The sequence below is a fragment of the Xenopus laevis genome, chromosome 7L (assembly GCF_017654675.1).
Source record: "Xenopus laevis strain J_2021 chromosome 7L, Xenopus_laevis_v10.1, whole genome shotgun sequence".
Lineage (NCBI taxonomy): Eukaryota > Metazoa > Chordata > Amphibia > Anura > Pipidae > Xenopus > Xenopus laevis.
In genome coordinates, this window is record NC_054383.1 from 25,832,496 (window position 1) to 25,838,850 (window position 6,355).

Below are 6,355 nucleotides of genomic sequence, written 5' to 3' on the forward strand. Positions count from 1 at the left end.
ATTTTTCTGCAGCTTGATTTATATCTTCCATCTGACATTGAAGGGGAAAAGAAACCTGTGTAGATTTGGTGTCCTTCTAAAAACATGTCAGTCAAAGTGCTTGGGTTCCTTACACAAAGCCTGACTACCGTTTGACCTGGAGTATTCTGCATCAATGTGTGAATTCTCAATAGAGGATGGAAGGCGGAAGGGCTTTGCTTCAAGAAACCTGTCGTTATGAAATGAATAAAGAAACACTCCAGCCATGAAAAACCCAAAGCCATATTACTACACTTTTACTTTTTTCTAGCTAAACATACCATTAAAGGGAATTTATACACAAAAATACAGTTTTCATAATGTAATTGTGTAACAACTCACCCTGGTGGTCCAGTGGTGCAGCGGGGACGCCCGCTATATGCTTCCTTTTCCTCCGCCATTGCCGTTTCATAGGGCGCCCTCGCCTCGTTTCTCTTATTGACACGTCATCACGCCAACGCGCAAAGGGACGCAATGGCGCGAAATAACTAGGGTATAAGGGCTAGTCCACACAAGGAGATTCGGGGAGATTTTGTCGCCTGGCGACTAATCGCCTCGTCTTTTTAGTGACTATCTTCCGAACTGCCTTAGCGTTTTCCCCCATAGGCTAGAATGAAAAGTCGCCTGCGCTAATGCACATGCGGCGATGCGTTTTCAATAGTCGGCCAAAGTTGCCTCAGTGAGGCAATATAGTCGCTCAAAATCTCCCCGAATCTCCTCGTGTGGCCTTACACTAAAAGGGGAATGCAGTCTTGTGCAAACTGCCCATGATAGGTTTCTCCTGTGGTGCTTTTGAGCCTTGTGCTATCTGTTTGTTCCTATTCCTGATTCTGATTGATTCCTGTTGTGACCCCTGCCTGGCTTTTGACTATTCTGACTTCTGGATCCTGACCCTTGCCTGAATACCGACTACCTCTTCTGCTAATTCCCTCTGATTGACTTCCTGGTTTGACCCTTGCCTGCCTGACTACGTTTGTTCTCTGCCTGCCCCGACCCGGCCTGATCTGATTACGATTTTGTCTCACATCTTGTACTTTGACCTTCAGCCCATAAACTCATGCCTTACAGTTGTGCCCCTCTGCTTGTCTAGAACCCCTCGCCTTGCACCTCTTGTTTTAAGACCTGGCGGCATCTGAGTAGCTGAGGGCTCCTCCCGAGGCCAAAGGCAGCTGCTACAGGCAGAAGCACGAGCCGAGACCAGGGTGCTTGGCATCGGTTCTAGAGTTAGGGTGCCAACCGTTACAAATTGTTGTTAAATTTGTCCACCTTCCCTGCCCAATTTCACCCACAAGTTGCTTGTGATGTTGGTTTTTAGTTTCATCATAGAGTCCCTTAACAACTAATAGCACCAAGTTATAGTATGTCTCTAAACTCCTTCAGTAAACCTGCATTAGAAACAAAATTGGTGCTCTCTATAACTTTAAAGTTTCATGGGGGTCAAAACACCCTTTTCTAAAGGCCACTGTTTTTGACTAGTTTAGATGGTGCTAGGTGTAATCTAGGGATGTGCATATTGACCAGAAACCCATAGTGAGCCATGGGTTGACCACTGGTTGGGCGGTTTGAGTTGAAATTTGGCTAATCATTGTGGGTTAGAGATAGGTGAAGGTCAGACTGGGGGAAGTACACCCCTTCACTGATCCTGAATAATCCCTCTCTGGTTACCGGTTGGGGGCAGGTCCTATATTGCCAACATTTTGCAGGTTAGGGACAGGTGCAGGTTAAGGTTTTGAAGGTTAAGGTTTGGTGCGAGTTAAGTTGTCTTCTGACCGTCACCACTGGTCTAATGCTTTGAGTATACTAATTTTGGCTTTCCTCAGCAATTCTCAAATGAATATGAACCAACTGCCAGCAGCAAAGGACATTGTGACACCTATGGTTTTCTCTGATAAAAGTACAAAAATTGTCCATGTATCTGTTGATTGGGCTGTGATATGGAACCAATGGAAGTGCTAGAGATGCATTAAAAACTATTCACTAGACCAGTCCCTTACATAAATCTATGTTCTGAACAACAGAGCCCCCCCCCAAATTACCATTACACCCACGGCCAGATTTACATACCGGGTGCCCCTAGGCCCACTGCCATTCGTTGCCCCTGCCCCCTCCCCTTTATTCATGCAAATTTTCATCATTGGGACCAAAGCAAAGGGGATTAGTGTAAGGGAAATTTTAAAAAAATATTGTATCTCCTGTGCATCCCCAGTATTTTTGAACCAATGTGGGTGTGGTTGGGCAGAATGCTGCCCCCTAAAATCCTGCCGCCCTAGGCCCAGGCCTTGGTGGCCTTTCCACAAACCCGGTCCTGATTACACTTTCTTTCACCAGCAGTGACTGTTGGACTTCCTCATTTTACATTATAGCTGACGGGAAGGTATTTAGGGGAGATAAGTCGCCCGAAGAAGAGGTGATTTGTCACTGGGCGGCTAATCTCCCCTAATGGCCTTGTTTGCCACTGCCCTAATAAGGCAGCATTGTTATCAGTACAATTTACTAACATATGACAGTACTAGAGACCTGAATCTTGTTGTTGCCAAAGTTTTGAATTCTTTGGAGGAAGGGACATCCTAGCAAGGAGATAACTTTGCATTTGGTAGATATTGGTATGAAGTATGGGGGAAAATAAGAAAATGATTGGCTGGTCACTCTCCAAACAACATCATGTACATCTCAAAACCAGTGTACTACAGGTATGGGACCTGTTATGCAGAATGCACGTGACCTGGGGTATTTTGGATGAGAGGTCCTTTTTTAATTTGGATCTCTATACTTTGTCTACCAAAATATAATTTAAACATTAAGTAAACCCAATAGAATTCTTAAATTAGGATTCATAATATCTTAGTTAGGATCAAGTACAAGTTACTGTTTTATTATTACAGAGAAAAAAGTAATCACTTTTTAAATTTTGAATAATTTGATTAAAATTAAGTCTATGGGAGATGGGCTTTCCGCAATTCTGAACCTTCTGGATAATGGTTTTCCGGATAATGGATTCTATAACTGAAGACTCCTCAGCAGCAAAGATCTGCTCTACTCATGCACAGGGTCACCTAGACAGTTTGTTGGGTCAGCTAGACAAGAGGTGGTACAAAGTGAAAAGAATATAAGTGAGTTACAAGGTAGATCATTTAACATACTAATAAGGCATGGTTAAACATAATTTTAGGCTTTGTTTGGCCTTTGAACAACACAGTAGGAAATATGTAGCCACTAAGAAGCATATCTTGCTCTGCGGATCTTTCAATTTCCTTGATTGTTATTTCTTAATTCACTCAAGCCACTACTTTACTCCTCCCGACTAACTGATAATGATGCACGGCTTCTGGAACATCTGTTTCTAATATATTTTTGCAAGTATGCGGGATTACTGAAAAGAAAAGTGCACAGAAGAATACAGAAGAAGAAAAAGGAATGTGTTCCTACAGTATTGATATTAACGGCGAGGGACAGATACTTATAAAAAGAAATTGCTCTTCCAATGACTTGCATTAAAGATCAAAACATGGACAGTAACACTCGCATGTGCCCAACTTTCTTATCATGTAAATATTCTATATTTACTAATATGATTTTTTTTAATGATTTAAGACTCGTCCCCTTTTAAGAATGAATCTGCAATGCATGAGGAGGCTATGGAAGGAGAGCTGTCCGGTCTGCTACACATTGGCTGGGTAGGGAGGGCTACAGCGCAGGAAAATCAATTAGAATTATAAATAACAGTTTACGTAAGTCGTTTTTCTAGTTAGATCTTTATATTCAACTTGTTCATGTAATCTGGCAAGAGCAGAGGTGCACATAAAGATGCAACCTAGAGTTCTGAGGATTTAGGGTGTTGTAGGAACATTTTATACATTGTACAAGTACTCGCAGGTCTTAAAATTTACGTTAACCAATGAGATGTTTTATTTTATCATTCATAAGGCTTTAGTTTAGGCTTTTCATCACTATTGATATCATTTTTTCTATACAGGTATGGAACCTATTATCCAGAATGCTTGGGACCTGGGGTTTTCCAGATAACAGATCTTTCTATAATTTGGATCTTCATACCTTAAGTTTAGTAGAAAATCATGAAAACATTAAATAAACCCAATAGGCTGGTTCTGCTTTCAATAAGGATTAATTGTTATTGTAATTAATTTATCCAGTTTCAATGCGAAATGCATGGGTGTCAAAATTATTTTGATGCACGTCAATTTTGACGCCCGTGACAATTTTTATATGTGTGCCTATTTTGTCCAAATGCTTTAGTCAGTTTTAAAGGCTGCAGATTTTTCGCCAGCGAATTTTTGCCACAGTTTCCCAAATTTATTCACTGGCGGCGAAATGCGGAAATTCACTGAGCGAATTTATTCGCCCATCAATATTAATTGTATCTTAGTTGGGATCAAGTACAAGGTACTGTTTTATTATTACAGAAAAAATGGAAATCATTTTTAAAAATCTGGATTATTTGGTTAAAATGGAGTCTATGGGTTTCTGCATAACGGATCCCATACCAGTATATGGATCTTAGTCACTTTGAAGTACCCTCAACCTTCTTTGTATTTTGTATTTTAATACAATAAGGAAAAGTCTGCACACTTAGCACAGCCTAGCAATTCAAAGCTAAACCCATAAATAAGAAATGAAAACCAATTGCAAATCTGAATATCACTCTCTACATCATACTAAAAGTTTATCCAAAATTGAATAACCTTGATTCCCCCATTCCCCAAACAGGAGAGACTATACAGTGTGGGAGTGTATGACAGTAAAGCATACATGTGCTAAAACATGCCCCTAGAATATGGGAATGTATTATATGCTCTTGGTCTGATGTCTGCATGTTTTTCAAATGGGGATATTATTTAACTTAATGGATTAAACTTTATAATTTAACTTTTTTCGTTTCATATCTGCCACTGGGGAGATTTGTCTCAGAGTTGTTCTACAGGAAGGGAGGTTGTAGTTGAAGCACCTATACACCTGTCTCTCACATGGTAGCCTTATGCTTGTAAAATAGGTGTTATTTTTTAGAGAAATTTTGAAGAACCTGGGACACAATTGCACAGAAGTTGGATGGAGCTTGTGGGATACATTTGTCACAGTGACCGAGTTGATAGGGGAGCGACTAACCAGAAAAGTCCGTACTAATCTTTATACGTTATAGCTTGCAAGCCTTCCTGTATACTGTCATGTACAAATATTCCCCCTGTACTAGGAACAAATCAATAGATAAGGTTAGTGTAATCTGACCCTTTATAGCAAATACAACTCATTTAAAGGTCATTAAAGTCTTTACTCTTCACCTGTTTTGATAGATAACCTATCCTGATGCTTTCCTGGTTGGAGAATACTAGTGACCTGACTGTCAATCGTTACAGTATAAATTGTAACACTAAGGGGGTTATTTATCAAGGTCCGAATTTATTTCTAAAATCCAACTCCGATCAACTCCGAATTCCCGAATGGACCTTATTTATGAAGAAAAAAGGCCAAAAATAGGGTCGGGCAAAGCTCCGAAAACTTTAGAGCTTTTCCTGAAAACTCCGAATTGTTCGGAGTTTTTAGTTTTTTGCTCCGAATCCCCAAAATCATCAGATATTGGTGCGGACATCAGCGCAGACAATGGGACCTTCCCCATTGGCTTATATAGGACCTCGAGAGCTTATAGATGCCGGGGTTTCGGTTTCGGAGTTTTAAGACCATTGGACTTTGATAAATCTCGAATAATTAGTAGGTTTTTTTTGCTCTGAAAACAACAAATTATTTAAGGTTCGGATATATATATATATATATATATATATATATGGGTTATATGATAATTTAGAACATTGCTACTGATTTAGTCACCCATAGCAACCATTCCTAAGGTAGCATTTACTGTTAATCCACATAGGAAAACCTAATGCCTTTTATTACATGAAGGGGAAAGAGAAGACTTCCACAATGTCCCCCCATGTTGATGCAGTAATATATATATATTTGCACTTAGCTTAATCGGCAAAACACCTACAGATCTGCTCATTTGGTGAGATATCAAAAGATTAGAAAGTTGCCTGATTTGGCTGGTCAAACTGTACCGATCTGAGCTGTTGCCCCCCCCGGCCAATGATTGGATCATAATAGCTGCTTTTAGCAGACCCTTTCGGCAAAGCATCACATTAATGCCATTGTCCATCTGATAGGATTTTCAAACCTGCCTGATAGATATCTAGATGATTTTTGGCCAGATATCAGTTGGGTGGTCCATCACAAGAGGAGCATACAGAGCATGGGTCAATGTTGCAGACTCAGCCACCCCATGGGTGTCTTTCCAGCACCATGACCTCATCCCAGACTTGGATTCAAA